The sequence below is a fragment of the Schistocerca cancellata genome, chromosome 9 (genome assembly GCF_023864275.1).
Source record: "Schistocerca cancellata isolate TAMUIC-IGC-003103 chromosome 9, iqSchCanc2.1, whole genome shotgun sequence".
In the NCBI taxonomy this organism is placed as follows: domain Eukaryota; kingdom Metazoa; phylum Arthropoda; class Insecta; order Orthoptera; family Acrididae; genus Schistocerca; species Schistocerca cancellata.
This window is the reverse complement of record NC_064634.1, coordinates 68,550,429-68,568,085: the sequence shown is the minus strand read 5'-3', so window position 1 is coordinate 68,568,085 and position 17,657 is coordinate 68,550,429. Positions and strand designations below refer to the sequence as shown.

At 42.0% G+C, this 17,657-nt stretch overlaps 1 protein-coding gene across 4 annotated transcripts in view; it reads left to right on the top strand.

Annotated features, from left to right (window-relative positions):
- The window catches only part of LOC126100176 (glucose-6-phosphate exchanger SLC37A2), a 357,318-nt gene that overhangs the window by 126,798 nt on the left and 212,863 nt on the right, over positions 1 to 17,657 (top strand). The window contains exon 1 of one of the 4 annotated variants that reach the window (XM_049910734.1): positions 9,451 to 9,511. The exons of 2 other annotated variants lie outside the window; for them this stretch is intronic. The gene's annotated coding sequence lies outside the window, so the exon portion shown is untranslated. Of the gene's footprint in view, positions 1 to 9,450; positions 9,512 to 17,657 lie in introns of those variants that run through there. One more of the 4 variants, XM_049910736.1, reaches the window with a different exon arrangement.

Below are 17,657 nucleotides of genomic sequence, written 5' to 3'. Positions count from 1 at the left end.
AACTTCAGTTTCAATTCTAAGTATGAAATCGGATAAGAAATGATGTGATTAAAAATTAACAATTTTCTGATTTTTCCTTTAATTGTACTGTGAAAACTTGCTTCTTACCGAATTTCATGATTCTATATCAACGGGACATTCCCTATAGGTTTTGTTGAGTGAGTTTGCGAGTATCCAAATGTGAGACCTAAATGGCCCTACCTTTTGCTTGCATTGACTTAGAAGCTTCAAGTTTTTATTCAGCCAAGGGATCGTAAACCTTAGAATGTGCCACAAATTTCGACTTGATACGGTTTTTTCCTGTTCCTGAAAAAAAAGGTCTTAACACACGAACATATAGTAGTATAACATATCACAAAAATTTTTTTCGTGTGAGAATTACTAATTGATAACTTTTAGTCTTTTCATTTACCTTGTACTGTGAAACATTGCTTCTTGCCAAATTTCATGATTCTAAGTTTACGGAAGGTACCTTACATGCTTTTATGAGTGAATTTGCAAGTCTCAAAATATGTCACATAAATGGCCGTATCTTTTGAGTATTGATTTAGAAATTAAAGTTTTTACTCAGGCAAGGGATCGTCGACCTTAGAATGTGGCATACATTTCAACGTAATTCGTCAGCTCGTTCTTCATAGAAAGGGTTTTTAACAGTCGGACACACAGTCACACGGACAACAAAGTTATTCTCTAACGGTTCCGTTTTTACCGATTTAGACACGAAACCCTAAGAATAGAAGCTCTACGGTTCTTCCACAGATAATGTATGTGCTCGCACGTTGTTGTATTTTAATAATCTGTGCCTGGAGGATCAAGTATAAGAGAATAAATTTTCGTTTTCCTGTGTCTTCTTTTTCAATGTGAGGGCGAAGTAACTCGTTTATTTAAAGTTTGATTCCATACCAGTTTGGCTTCCCCTTCGTCGCTCGAACAAACAGTAGGGTCTGCACAGATTTTTTATATTTTTATTTTCAGGTTTTGGGTGTAACATTCCCTTTAGCGGATTTTCATGGGTATATTTATCTCTCAGTTTCAACCATTCCCTGGACCAGCGTCTTGTTTTCTTTTTCTTCTTTATACAGCGACCGAGAAATGCTTTGTCTGCATTGGTAGACATTCCAGCTATCGTCAAAATAGTTCGCGACATGAACAGCGTCCGCTCCAGACGTGAAGTTAAATTGAAAAAAACTTTGTTGGTTTGTGCACGAGCTTGTTGTGGATAAAGAAGAGGGAATTTGACAAAATAAATTGATCTTGTAAGGAGGTCTTTAGGCGTTTTTTGTTAATCACTATGCTAAATGTTTAGTCCTTGTACTTCATGTGTCGAATCTCATTGAAATGTCGGTCTCTGTGCGTCATATTCAATAAACCTACTTACAAAATTATAAAGATCTACCATCTCTGTAGAAATAATTGCAGGAGGGAAGTTTTATGGAGATGAGGGCCAGAGATTTGCAGCTTTGGCAATTCCTCCAGGGGTACAGGATAACTTCGGTATGGCTCCGGTTTAGCTTATACCATACTAGTTTAGCTTCCCCTTCGTCGCTCGAGCAAACAGTAGGGTTTGCACAGATTTTTTATATTTTTATTTTCCTTTAATCGAATTTTATGTTGTTCACAAACTGAAATATCTACTAAACTTTTCACGCTAATTAAGGCTGTAGAAACATGGTCTGTTACGAATGTACAGCTGACCAATAAGCGATTCTGGTACCTGGAGTCAGAGGTTTTTGTTAATCGGGCTTTTTCAGTTCTTGTGGTGATATTTACATAGAAACGTTCATCCTTTTACACACAGTTTTTTATGAGTGAAACAACAATTTTCGTAGATTTATCTTTAAAAATGTTTAATAAATAACGAAGTGTTTTCAAAAACACTGAATAACGTCTTTTCTTATTTCTAACCGAGAAATCAAATACCAAAATTCGTAGATGTAATTTAAAAATGGTTTAGTAGTACTTCAGTAAGGACTTATTTTCAAAAAGAAACATTCACCCACTATTTTAGACCCTTAGTCGTTGAATTTCAAAACTGGCTGAAACACTTATTTTTTTACTTTGGAACGAGAAACCAAACACAAATTTTCGTAGTTCTTCAAAATTGCCTTAATAGCGACATATTTTCAGAAAATCTTTCATCCTCTTCTTCACTCAGTTAGGAGTGAAATTTCGAACAATCCTTTAATAAACGATGGCTACAGTACAAGATCACACTTCTCCAAATTTCAAGTCAGTGTATCAGTCAGACCCTAGTTCGTCCCCTTAGGGATTTCCAATCCCAAAGAATGCAGGTGTTCACAGACGTGAAAATTACCGAACTATCAGTTTAATAAGTCACGGCTGCAAAATACTAACACGAATACTTTAGAGACGAATGGAAAAACTGGTAGAAGCCAAACCTGTAGGAAGTTCACTGTGGATTCCGGAGAAATGTAGAAACACTTGAGGCAATACTGACCCTACGACTTACCTTAGAAGATAGATTAAGGAAAGGCAAACCTGCGTTTCTGGCATTTGTAGACTTAGAGAAAGCTTTTGCCAATGTTGACTGGAATACTCTCTTTCAAATTCTGAAGGTAGCAGGGGTAAAATACAGGAAACGAAAGGCTATTTACAATTTGTACAGAAACCAGATGGCAATTATAAGAGTCGAGGGACATGAAAGGGAAGCAGTGGTTGCGAAGGGAGTGAGACAGGGTTGTATCCTCTCCCCGATTTTATTCAATTTGTGTATTGAGCAAGCAATAAAGGAAACAAAAGAGAAGTTCGGAGTAGGAATTAAAATCCATAGAGAAGAAATAAAAACTTTGAGGTTCGCCGATGACATTGTAATTCTTTCAGAGACAGCAAAGGACCTGGAAGAGCAGTTGAACGGAATGGACAGTGTCTTGAAAGGAGGATATGAGATGAACATCAAAAAAAGCAAAACGAGGATGATGGAATGTAGTAGAATTAAATCGGGTGATGCTGAGGGAATTAGATTAGCAAATGAGACCCTTCAAGTAGTAAATGAGTTTTGGTATTTGGGGAGCAAAATAACTGATGATGGTCGAAGTAGAGAGGATATAAAATGTAGACTGACAATGGCAAGGAAAGTGATTCTGCAGAAGAGAAATTTGTTAACAGAGAATATAGATTTCAGTGTCAGGAAGTCGTTTCTGAAAGTATGGAGTGTAGCCATGTGTGGAAGTGAAACGTGGACGATAAATAGTTTAGACAAGAAGAGAATAGAAGCTTTCGAAATGTGGTGCTACAGAAGGATGCTGAAGATTAGAAGGGTAGATCACATAACTAATGAGGAGGTATTGAATAGAATTGGGGAGAAGAGGAGATGTGGCTCACAACTTGACTAGAAGAGGGGATCGGTTGGTAGGACATGTTATGAGGCAACAGGGGATCACCAATTTAGTATTGGGGAGGGGGGGGGGGCAGAGTGGAAGGAGACCAAGAGATGAATACACTAAGCAGATTCAGAAGGATGTATATTACCGTAGGTACTGGGAGATGAAGAAGCTTGCACAGGATAGAGTAGCATGGAGAGTTGCATCAAACTAGTCTCTGGACTGAAGACCACAGCAACAGGGATTTAATTTCCATAAGCACTGGAAGACTTAGTTTTTTATTTCCAGCCGAGAAGACAAATTCGAATTTTCGTACATTTACACGTAAAAATTCTTTCATAATGAAATATCCCTATATCGCCCCCTTAGGTATTGAATTTCCAAGAACGGCGAAACACGTATTTTTTTCTATTTCTAGCCGGAAAGTCAAACATCTGTTTTCGTAAATGTAGCTTTAAAAATGCTTCAGTAATGTTAAATAACAATTTATTTTAAAAAGAAATAAAGCTTTCACCCACTATTTCATCCTCATTGGAGTTAAATTCCCAAAACTGTTGGAACACGTATTTCTTTATTGCTTCCCGAGAAACCAAATTTTAATTTTGGTAGTTTTATTTCAAAATAACTGCAATAGCGACCTAGTTTCAAAAAACCTTTCATCCCACACTTCGCCCCCTTAGGGATGTAATTTCGAACAATCCCTTACTAAACGATGCATGCCATATAAGATTAATTCCTCCTCGAAATTTCAAGTTTCTATCCTTAGCGGTTTGGGCTGGGCGATGAAGAGTCGATCAGTCAGTTGGTTCAAATGACTCTGAGCACTATGGGAGTTAACATCTGAGATCATCAGTCCCCTAGGACTTAGAACTACTTAAACCTAACTAACCTAAGGACGTCACACACATCCATGCCCGAGGCAGGATTCGAACCTGCGACCGTAGCAGTCGCGCGGTTCCGGACTGAGCGCCTAGAACCGCTCGGCCACCGCGGGCGGCCCGATCAGTCAGACAGGACATGTCCTTTTATTTTTTTGTGTCCATCCTTCTGATTGATGGTCCGCCGGACTTCGTCCTTCACTTTGGTAATAAAATGTAAAATGAAACACCTGAAGCCGTCGTTTTGACGATATTTCATTATATTGTAACCAGTTTCGGTGGCTCAATACACCATCTTCAGGCCTTAAATGATTGTTAGGGAGTGAACTCCAGTCGTATACACGCTCCCATCAGTGACCTGGCTTCCGTAGTATATTGTAACAACGACGTTTTCTCTGCAACCATCAACTATCAACTATTGTGACTTAATAGAAGTTGGCCACTGATAGGATGATGTATACGACTGGAAATTCACCCTCTCAGTTTCAGTTAAGGCCTAAAGATTGTACACTGAGTCACCGAAACTGGCTGCAGTATAATAAAATAACATCAAAACGACTGCTTCACGTGTTTCATTTTATATTTTATTACGAAAGTGAAGAACCGGAGTCCGGCGGGCCATCAGTCAGAAGGATGCGCATACAAGAAAAATAATATATTTCATTTTATTACATTTCCTTTTATATAAACAGAGGTGATAAAAGTCATGGTATAAAATGGCTCAAATGGTTCAAATGGCTCTGAGCACTATGGGAGTTAACATCTGAGGTCATCAGTACCCTAGAACTTAGAACTACTTAAACCTAACCAACCTAAGGACATCACACACATCCATGCCCGAGGCAGGATTCGAACCTGCGACCGTAGCGGTCGCGAGGTTCCGGGCTGAAGCGCCTAGAACCGCTCGGTCACTACGAAAATGTTGCCGGTGCAGTATTTTGTGCACGAACTGACCTCTCGATTATGTCCCATGAATGTCCGATGGGATTCGTGTCGGGCGATCTGGGTGGCCAGATCATTCACTCGATTTGTCCATAATATTCTTAAAACCAGTTGCCAACAGTAATAGCCCAGTGACATGGCGCATCGCCATCCAAAAAAAAAAAAAAAAAAAAAAAATCCATCGTTCTTTCGGTACATGAAGTTCATAATTGGCTGCAAATAGCCTCCAAGTAGCCGAACATAACCATTTCCAGTCAATGATCGGTGGAGTTGGACCAGAGACCCCAGCTGATTCAATGTAAACACATCCCATACTACTGTGGAGCTACCACCAGCTTGCACAGTGCCTTGGGTCCACAGTTTCGTGAGGTCTGCGCCACACTCGAACCCCGCCATCAGCTCTTACCAACAGAAATCGGCACTCATCTGCCCAAGCCAAGGTTTTTCAGTCGTCCGGGGTCCACCCTTACGCGGTCCGGAGCCTAGAAGAGGCGCTGCAAGTGATGTCGTGCTGCCGGCCGGAGTGGCCGTGCGGTTCTAGGCGCTACAGTCTGGAACCGCGTGACCGCTACGGTCTCAGGTTCGAATCCTGCCTCGGGCATGGATGTGTGTGATGTCCTTAGGTTGGTTAGGTTTAAGTAGTTCTAAGTTCTCGGGTATCCATGTATGGACGTGACACATTGACGATAACTAGTTTGGACAAGAAGAGAATAGAAGCTTTCGAAATGTGGTGCTAAATGGGTAGATCACATAACTAATGAGGAGGTATTGAATAGGATTGGGGAGAAGCGAAGTTTGCGGCACAACTTGACTAGAAGAAGGGATCGGTTGCTAGGACATGTTCTGAGGCATCAAGGTATCACCAATTTAGTATTGGAGGGCAGCGTGGAGGGTAAAAATCGTAGACGGAGACCAAGAGATGAATACACTAAACAGATTCAGAAGGATGTAGGTTGCAGTAGGTACTGGGAGATGAAGAAGCTTGCACAGGATAGAGTAGCATGGAGAGCTGAATCAAACTGGACTGAAGACCACAACCACAAGAAGTTCTAGGGGGCTCATGACTTCAGAAGTTAAGTCCCATAGTGCTCAGAGCCATTTGAACCATTCATTACACGTTGGCGCTAACACACTGCTTTCGTCTTCACTGTCATTTCTCAGTTTACTTTGGAGCCTAGTATTACGTTTTTCACACGCCATTATTGTCACAATATTTCACACGACAACACAGAAAAGCACAATTTGAAGAGCAAAATCGCCATCTCTCTCCCCACATCCACCACTGCTGGCGGCTCACCTCCAAATGCGCAACGCTACACGCTGTTAACATCCAGCTACCCAACACTACAATGGCAGACAACAATGCAAAGTAGCCACAGACTGCACACAGCACAGCCAGTGATTTTCATACAGAGCGCTACGTGGCGTCACCAATTGAAAACCTAAACAGCCTACTTACACAAGAACCGCAGTGGTAATTATCGTAAAACAATAATTTTTGCGACATCTTGTGCAACATATAAAAGCGGATTTTTTACAGTCTCAGGGCGTTTGCAATAAATGTGTATAAAAACATGCCCCATTAACATTTACGAATATGTTTTGAGTTTCTGATAATTTTGAGGCAAACCAGGCATACTGAATCATGTCTCGGAATGTTGGTTAATCATAGAATGAATTTTTATACAATCTTCCAGGGAATTAATTTCACGACTCTCCTGTAACAATGCGCTGCAATTTTGCAAGCGCTTTATGAAATTTTTAACTTGCCTGTAAAACTAAACATCACAAGGTCCACCAAAGAAGTGCATTTTGGAAGTATGACTTTTACAGCCCAAGTTGGCGTATTTTCGTCATGTTGAAAAATTGCATCATATCTCTCCGGATTCGTTCGACCTCTCCAAGAGTTAATGAGAAGCAAATATTTATTCTCCCCAGTGTATTATTATAAAGTTCTCCGGCCAATAACATAGCATCGCGAGAGCTTTCTTCCGAAGATGTCGATGCAATTAAATTATTTTCCGTCAACAGCTTTTCATAATACACCACTGCATCCTTCAATCGTAATTTTAATAGATCACTATGAATGGATTCGTCAAGAATTTCTTCTCCTATTCCACATGAGCCAGCAACTTCTTCAGTCGACATGTTTAACCTCGGATCAGAATAACACTTCGAAATTTGAAACAGTCACGTCTGTTCACGACGAAATCGAAAACAAACGGCCGTTTACTTCTCACGGATCGCGCACAGTCCTATGCGTAGATGACCGTTATAATCTCAAGGGGACTCTTAAAAAGTCCCTTTAAACCTTCAAACCCCATAAATCGAAATAGAACAACGAGCATGAATATTTTTCAGTGAATGAAAAACTTTATGTTCTTGAGCTAAAATAATGTTTTAAAAATATTGTAGGTTTGAGAAACTTTTTGAATAATTGGTGGAATAACAAAAGGAAATGAAACAGAAAAAAAGTGCCAGAAAAGGAATCGAACGCGAAACCTCTGGCGTAAGTGTGCTAGTCCTAACCATCTACGCCACACATAACGCACCTAAGAAACTTTGGATCGATTATTCTCGGGATTTTCCGAGTAGTACGTCCTAATACGAGGGATCTCCAGAAACTAAGTTCCGATTGATTGCGAGACGGAAACTGCAGCGAAAATCAGATATGTTTTACTTGTAACACTTAGCTACACCTTCCAGCTACTTCTCTACGTAGTCGCCGTTCTGACTTAGACATTTTTCTTAGCGTTGTACCAACTTCCCAATACCCTCACCATAGAAGGCAGCCGCCAGTGCTTTCCACCGATTCTCTACGCTAGCCTACAGCTCGTTGTCTGTGCCAAAATGTTGTCTTCATAGCCAGTGGTTCACGTGAGCAGAGATGAAACTCAGAGAGAGTCATTACGTGCTGTATTGTGGGTAATCAAACATTGGCAATTGAAAACGATGTAGGAGCACCTTCATTGCCCCTGCAGAATGCGGCTATGAATTGTCTCGAAGAAGAAACCGCAAGACAGTTATGTCATGTTGGCTACATAGCTTCAGGCGAAATTTCTCACCAGGCCCTCGTACTCGGCGGGAGACACTATTGTTCTATGAATCTTTATGTGCTCCCCGTGAGATCAGAAATGAGAAGAGCGCCGTGATGCTATCTAGGGTCATACTAGAGACACTGCCCAACACACCTGCGCAAACCTTTATCGGATTTTCATAGTCGTTTCCATTTCACGACAGATCGGTACTTACTTTCTGGACACCCCTCGTATTTTAACGACGTGAGGTGTTAGGGGTCCTCTTTCACCATACAAAATTTCGGACAAATCTCCGACACCACGGTCGTGCCGTCTCCTTGTGAGTGTTGTTGTTGTTGTGGTCTTCAGTCCTGAGACTGGTTTGATGCAGCTCTCCATGCTACTCTATCCTGTGCAAGCTTCTTCATCTCCCAGTACCTACTGCAACCTACATCCTTCTGAATCTGCTTAGTGTATTGGTCTCTTGGTCTCCATCTACGATTTTTACCCTCCACGCTGCCCTCCAATACTAAATTGGTGATCCCTTGATGCCTCAGAACATGTCCTATCAACCGATCCCTTCTTCTTGTCAAGTTGTGCCACAAACTTCTCTTCCCCCAATCCTATTCAATACTTCCTCATTAGTTATGTGATCTACCCATCTAATCTTCAGCATTCTTCTGTAGCACCACATTTCAAAAGCTTCTATTCTCTTCTTGTCCAAACTATTTACCGTCCAGGTTTCACTTCCATACATGGCTACACTCCATACAAATACTTTCAGAAATGACTTCCTGACACTTAAATCTATACTCGATGTTAACAAATTTCTCTTCTTCAGAAACGCTTTCCTTGCCATTGCCAGTCTACATTTTATATCCTCTCTACTTCGACCATCATCAGTTATTTTGCTCCCCAAGTAGCAAAACTCCTTTACTACTTTAAGTGTCTCATTTCCTAATCTAATACCCTCAACATCACCCGACTTAATTCGACTACATTCCATTATCCTCGTTTTGCTTTTGTGCACAATAAGCGAAACATCTGTTAAGTGTTCTCTTTCCTGGTGCGGTGGTCTAATATGTGTACGATCAAAGGTGGTCCACCGGAGAGCGTAGAGGGTTGCAACTCGGTCAGGGGCTTGGCTTCCCGCGTGGCGAGGGGTCAGCGGCTAGCGTGGGCGCGCGGGGGCGGCCGAGCTGTGTCGCGGCCACACAATGGACCGTTATCTGCCGGCTGCTGATAAGGAGCGGTACTGCAGTGCAGCGGCCAGCGGACAGCCAGTCAGTTGTCGGGCAGACGGCGCTCCGAGAAGACGCAGCTCCTACCGCGGGTGAGTGTGCGCTGGCAAGGCGAGTCCACGTGGTCTACCAGGGGGGTGCAGCATTGCCGGTTCTGCACAGAGTGGGTTTCGCTGCCGGATTTAATCTACTACGCTCGACAGTCTTTCCGTGTAACCACTATACAGCACTTCAGGGCTCTGCCGAGGGGGTGGCGAGATAGGGTACCGGCGAGAGTGGGAAGGCGTTCGATACGGTTCCGCACTTTCGCCTCATAAACAAAGTAAGAGCCTACGGAATATCAGACTGTGTGGCTGGATAGAAGAGTTTTTAGCAAACAGAATACAGCATGTTGTTCTCAATGGAGAGACGTCTACAGACGTTAAAGTAACCTCTGGCGTGCCACAGGGGGAGTGTTATGGGACCTTTCCTTTTCACAATATATATAAATGACCTAGTAGATAGTGTCGGAAGTTCCATGCCGCTTTTCGCGGATGATGCTGTAGTATACAGAGAAGTTGCAGCATTAGAAAATTGTAGCGAAATGCAGGAAGATCTGCAGCGGATAGGCACTTGGTGCAGGCAGTGGCAACTGACCCTTAACATAGACAAATGTAATGTATTGCGAATACATAGAAAGAAGGATCCTTTATTGTATGATTATATGATAGCGGAACAAACACTGGTAGCAGTTACTTCTGTAAAATATCTGGGAGTATGCGTACGGAACGATTAGAAGTGGAATGATCATATAAAATTAATTGTTGGTAAGGTGGGTGCCAGGTTGAGATTCACTGGGAGAGTCCTTAGAAAATGTAGTCCATCAACAAAGGAGGTGGCTTACAAAACACTCGTTCGACCTATACTTGAGTATTGCTCATCGGTGTGGGATCCGTACCAGGTCGAGTTGACAGAGGAGATAGAGAAGATCCAAAGAAGAGCGGCGCGTTTCGTCACAGGGTTATTTGGTAATCGTGATAGCGTTACGGAGATGTTTAGCAAACTCAAGTGGCAGACTCTGCAAGAGAGGCGCTCTGCATCGCGGTGTAGCTTGCTGTCCAGGTTTCGAGAGGGTGCGTTTCTGGATGAGGTATCGAATATATTGCTTCCCCCTACCTATACCTCCCGAGGAGATCACGAATGTAAAATTAGAGAGATTCGAGCGCGCACGGAGGCTTTCCGGCAGTCGTTCTTCCCGCGAACCATACGCGACTGGAACAGAAAAGGGAGGTAATGACAGTGGCACGTGAAGTGCCCTCCGCCACACACCGTTGGGTGGCTTGCGGAGTATAAATGTAGATGTAGACGTAGAAGGGGTGAAGGGGAAGGGGGGAGGGGGCAGGACCGACCGGAAAAGAAAATAAAAACAAGGACAGATTAAGAATAAGCTGGATAGGTACGGTAACTTCCCATGGTTCAACTTCCGCACTTGCGTGTGTGTGTGTGTGTGTGTGTGTGTGTAAAACATGTAGACCGGGGATTTATTTTAACCTGAGACAGCTAAATTTGTCGAAAACGATGCGTTCTACGAAAAAAAAGTTCTTGGTGAAAAGTTAATATTAGTAAAGAGTACAGCTGTCTATGCTACGGCTGACCACATCCTAACTACCCTTCCTGTGTAGGCGTGGTCAAATTCGTATTTTAAAATAGGAACCTCGCCCCCATTTTTACTGCAATCCAAATTCCACACCGAAAAATACTGTACCTACGGCTTACTCAGACCTTTGTTTTCCATACGCAGTAGATGGCGCTGTAATTGACAAATAGCAAGCGTGCCTGTTTTTGCAATTAAGGACCGACGCATTTGATTCTACATTTCATTTTACGATGTAAATATAGACCTTCTTTTCTAACGGTTGATATTTATGTTCAAATATTACTTGAGTGTTGCAAATGTACAACTAATACGGCTATGCATTGACATTTCTGCCAAATAAGTTATTTGCATGCTAACGTAGCTTTCTGCTCCATAAGGAGTTGATTGTGGTGAGACCCCAGTCCATCAGAATGCTTGATTTTGGTGCCTGCCCTCGAACGCCGCTATCAGGGTGACTAATTTCGGTGCATGTTCCCATCCAACCACTGTTACTCCCGCGCCGGCCGCTATGTGGCTACCGGCGGTGTACAAACCACAACCATCGTAGTAAGGTAAAACGCCAACGAGGTGGAAGTGACAGGCACGCCTGCTACGAATACCGAAATTAAGCACCCCACTGGTGAGATGCAAGGTAACTCATCGATATCAAGCATCCTCATTGGAAGAGAAAACTATTACATCCGCATTGTTGTTCCTGGGTCACGCTTAATTGTTTTCTAACCAGACATGGATAACACTATTGTGCTGCAACAATAAAGTAAATTTCGGAAATAAATTTCAACCTTAGAACTCAAAGGTTTACATTTACATCGTAAATGAAATGAGACAGGCGAAATACCCTCAGACTTCAAGAGGAGTATAATAATTTCAATCCCAAAGAAAGAAGTTGCCGACAGGTGTGAAAATTACCGATCTATCAGTTTAATAAGTCACGGCTGCAACATATTAACACGAATTCTTTACAGAAAAATGAAAAAACTGGTAGGAGCCAAATCCCTAGGAGGGCCAGTTTGGATTCCGGAGAAATGTAGGAACACACGAGTCGATACTGACACCACGACTTCTCATAGAAGATAGGTTAAGGAAAAGCAAACCTACGTTTATAGCATTTGTAGACTTAGAGGATGCTTTTGACAATTTTGACTGGAATACTCTCTTTCAAATTCTGAAGGTGGCAAGGGTAAAATATAGGAAGCGAAAGACTATTTACAATTTGTACAGAAACCAGATCGCAGTTAGAAGAGTCGAGGGGCATGAAAGGGAAGCAGTGGTTGCGAAGGGAGTGAGACAGGGTTGTCGCCTATCCCCGATTTTATTCAATCTGTATATTGAGCAAGCAGTAAAGGAAACAAAAGAAAAACTTCGAGTAGGAATTAAAATCCAGGGAGAAGAAAGAAAAACTTTAAGGTTCGCCGATGACATTGTAATTGTGTCAGAGACAGCAAAGGACTTGGAAGAGCAGTTGAACGGAATGGACAGTGTCTTGAAAGGAGGATATGAGATGAACATCAACGAAAGTAAAACGAGGTTAATGGAAGGTAGTCAATTTAAATCAGGTGATGATGAGGAAATTAGATTAGCAAATGAAACACTTCAAGTAGTAGATGAGTTTTGCTATTTGGGAAGCAAAATAAACTATAATGGTCGAAGTAGAGAGGATATAAAATGTAGACTGGCAATGGCAAGGAAAGCATTTCTGAAGAAGAGAAATTTGTTAACTTCAAGTATAAATTTAAGTGTCACAAAGTCTCTTCTGAAAGTATTTGTATGGAGTGTAGCCATGTATAGAAGTGAAACGTGGAGGATAAATAGATTAGACAAGAAGAGAATAGAAGATTCTGAATTGTGGTGCTACAGAAGAATACTGAAGATTAGATGGGTAGATCACATAACTAATGAGGAGGGTTTGAATAGAACTGGGGAGGAGTTTGTAGCACAACTTGCCAAGAAGAAGGGACTGGTTGGTAGGACATCTTCTGAGGCATCAAGGGATGAGCAGTTTAGTATTGGAGGGCAGCATGGAGGGTAAAAATCGTATAGGGAGGCCAAGAGATGAATACACTAAGCAGATCCAGAAGGATGTAGGTTGCAGTAGGTACTGGGAGATGAAGAAGCTTGCAGAGGATAGAGTAGCATGGAGAGCTGCATCAAACCAGTCTTTGCACTGAAGACCACAGTAACAACAACAACAACATGAAACGATAGAATCAAACGCCTGTGTGAAAACAGGAAGTCTTTATATTTGTTGATTACAGCACCATCTACCACACATGTGAAACAATGATCTGAGTATACCACATTTATTATTTGGCGTAGATTCCGAATATGCAACATAATATGACCTTCAAATTACTTCTTTATTCTTTTTTTTCCAGTGTCAAGGAAGTGAAATAAACGTTACTATTAACTCAGTTTTTAATTTCATGTGTTGTTAATGTTGATATTGGAAATGGGACCACAGTGAGGCACTGATGTTCATAAATGTAGTCCACCTCGCATACATTTTGGTGGTTTATAGCTGTGATTCTTATGTCCGTTTATAACAGTGGGAAATTAAAGAAATATGTTATATATTTAACCCATTTGCGTTGCAATTTATGAAACTTAAATACCTGTACAGAAGAAAATAAGTGGTACAACTATTTATTCGCTCCATACGCTTTCGAGTTCCTTTTAAGAATATAATTTTCATCAGTTGACGCCTTAATCACGGGGTTGTATTTTGCAAGTTACTCTACCCTGCTTACGTTTGGAAACTCTAATTGACTATGTACAACAGAAAGAATAAATTACAAAACTGACGCCTTAATCACGGGGTTGCATTTTGCAAATTACACTACCCTGCATACGTTTGGAAACTCTAATTGACTGTGTACAACAGAAAGAATAAATTACAAAACTGAATTTTATTGTTTTCCAAATATTTATTAAGCTCAAACAATACGTGGTAAAATGTAATGGTTACATTTTAGATTCCCCAAATTAGCCGCTCCTTGCCTTCAATCTCTGCCTTGCATACTCTTGGCATGCAACGGTTCAATTCCGCCAAGGTTTCAGTTAGAATTAGTCTCCTTTCTTGCCGCAAGACCCCCCACTAGTGTGTCCCACTCATGATTTCCCGTTCTCAGATCCTCCTGTCCAACTCATCCCATAGTAGCTCGATTGGGTTACGATAAGGGCACTGGGGAGGCCATTCCACGTTTTTCTCAAAATTTTCTGAAACTCTAGGGATACCACATAGTTCTGAAGCAAACGGAATGTATGTTTAGGTCGTTGTATTTCTGCAAGACATGCCTTTTCCCCAGTAGGACGCAAACGAAATGGCTTGAAATATCGCTGAAGAATGGCATGATAATTTTTTGATTCATTTTTCCATCTACTTTCACAAACCTCCGACTTTATTTCCTCTAAAAGATCCTCATACCATCACGGAACCCCCTTAATACTACACAGCTGGAATTACGCACTGAGGAATCAAGCGTTCATGAGGAGAACAACGTACGAATTGACGGCGCTTACTTCCAGATATGTAGAACCCGGATTCGTCACTGAATAAAACCGTTTCCCAAATCCCTGCTGTCTACTGTTGGTGTGTTGTAGCCCACTCTAGCATTTTCTTCTTGTTACCAGGACGCAGAAACGGTTTCTTTGCTGCAACATAATCCTGGCGAGTGTTTTCTGCCAGACAGTGTCTCACTGTTGACTCACTCATTGGTGTATCCCTAGCTGTGTTCAGTTTTGCAATCAATTCGCGGATAGTGTTGAATCTAGTACGTAAACTGGTCACTACCAAATATTTTTCGCGGCGTTCTGACATTTCTGTGGGCGCCCCTGAGCGAGGACAATCACCGCAGGAGTCTGTATCTCGATCACGGTGTATGGTCTTGACAACTCTGCAATGGAAACCTTCAGCTACTTTGACGTTTGTCGAAAACTATTGCCTTCTTAGTGCTCACTGATTGTCTTTACTCGTGAATCACCATTACTTTCGCTGCGTGTACCACTTTCTTTCGTGGTGTATCCTGCCTTCACACAAACGGAACTACAACTGAACAGAACTGTAAACAACGGTGCTCTACAGTGTGGAACCGTCTACTGGCCCCACCTGGCGTCTTTAGCAGAGCTGCTTGGACCGGTAAAATTAGTTTATATAAAACCGAGCCGTACCAGTATGTACCACTATGTATGTATACGTACGACAATTATCTGTACAGTACTGTGTCATTATTAATAGTTATTTGAGCATTCTATTCCGTATTATAACCAATAACCCAGACTGACAACTCCTAGCTTGCTCCTTTGCAATAGGCAGTATTGTGTTTCCAAACTTATGGAGGGTAGTGCGCATCAGATTCGTTGTACATAAGAAGATCCATTTCTGTAGGCCAAATCCTCAGTTTCCCATTTCTTACCATGGAACTTATTTCTGCCCCAGATTTGTCAGCTTCAATGACTACCTGCCCTGATTTCACTCTCATATTTGATAGTGACTAAATGTTTAATTTTAGACGCTTTCCTCCGACTGAGCTACTTTTCAAGCATTTTCCTTAGGAAATACTTGATCAGGGATAAGAAAGATATGGCATCCCACCTTACCTGTTTTGATACTTATTGTTCATTATTTACTGAAGTAAAGCCCGCAGATTGTATTAGAAAGAGCTATTTTAGCTTCAGGCGAATCCAAAAAAACTTAATATGAACACCATGTAGATGAAACTCTTGAACCACAGTTATGTCTCAGGCTTCAATTTTTTTTATAAAATATCATATAACACAGATTCATTAAAAGTTATGTGACAAAGCATTGCTAAATAACGAGAAGCAATACAAAATATGAACAAGCAAAGTCTTGGGTGTAGTGTCAACATTTTTTACTACTTCCCAATAATTTTAACACTGCAACCAAGACTGTTTGTTTGTCCATATCACAAATACTGGTTGTATTGAATGAAATGGAAGCAGCTTTAATATACAGAATTACTTAAATTTCCTTGCCTGTTTATAGTCACACACGGAAGTCTGCAAAAAATCACATTCACTCCTCAACAAAACTCAACAGCAGCTAAAACTTACCAAGTACGCCAATAAATTAATTTGACTGTTTTCACAGAGTGCAGCATCTATCGGACTTCCAAATGCAGCATAAAAGAAACACAGACATTTGCGCAGGTCTGCTCAACAGTATGAATCGAGAATGACGGCTTGGACCATAGCTGTGGGCCTGGACCATAGTTATGGGAAATTACAGTAGTGAGTACTTCTACCACTCATGTTTGTATCTCCAGCCTGTGAGAACAAGCCTTTCCCTCTGCCCACAACTGTAAATGCACGGTGTTGTCACCGTGTCGTATCTACAGTCTCATTTCGTCCAAGAAACATCATAAAGATACAACTACTACAAACAGACGTCTACCACTATCATTGTTTTTGTACCACCAGCGCGCCTGGGTCACGGAGCTGCCGCGTACATAGTTCCCTCATGTTCAAGAATGGAGTTCTTTCTGGTACTTCGCGACAGTGTTGTACACTCCGTCATCAGACCACGAGTGGCCTACCGGGACCATCCGACCGCCGTGTCATCCTCAGTGGAGTATGCAGATAGGAGGGGCGTAGGGTCAGCACACCGCTCTCCCAGTCGTTAAAATGGTATTCTTGACCAAAGTCGTTACTATTCGGTCGAGTAGCTTCTCAGTTGGTATCACGAGGCTGAGTGCACCCCGAAAAATGGCTACAGCGCATGGCGGCCTGGATGGTCACCCATCCAAGTGCCTACCACGCCCGACACCGCGTAGCTTCGGTGATCTCACGAGAACTGGTGTATCCACTGCGGCAAGCCCATTGCCCTCGCTACAGTGTTGTAGGATCTTAAATATCGATGAGAGGATGCTGAAACCAACTACAACTACAACCAGTCGCCGTTTGTGATGGTTCAATTTTTATTAGACCGTGACCAGTTTTGAGTCTCCCAGCGACTAATCTTCATATGGTACACGCTTTAGTAAGTGTTTATGTCACTGAGGGGGTTGTGTAGAGTTATTGGCATCCATGATTTTAATCCTGGCGCACACTTTACTCTGAAAAACATAATTTATGCTTTTCCAAAAGCAACTCCCATGTGCTCTACAGGATGTAAAGCAAGTACAGCCCGTAAAATAAATGGGAGTTGTTGCGTGTGGCGAAGTTCGAGTTTTATATTTGTGTTTTATGTTTGTGCACCAGAATCAAACCCATGGATGCCATCAACTCTACACAACCCTCACAATGATGCAATGATTAAAAGTGTGTTCCTACTGAAGATGAGTCGCTTGGCGATTCGAAGTCAGTCATGATGTAATAAAAACTTAGTCATCCGGAAAGGTAGTTATTTCTCATCACAGTCGCAGTGCTCTACATCCTGTCTGCCCCGATAGCTGAGTGGTTAGTGTGACGGATTGCCATCCTATGGGCCCGGGTTCGATTCCCGGCTGGGTTGGGGATTTTTCTCCGCTTGGACTCTGAGTGTTGTGTTGTCTTTATCATTATTTCATTCCCATCCGGCTCGCAGGTCACCCAATGTGGCGTCGAATGTAGTAAGAGCTGCACCAAGGCGGCCGGACCTGCCC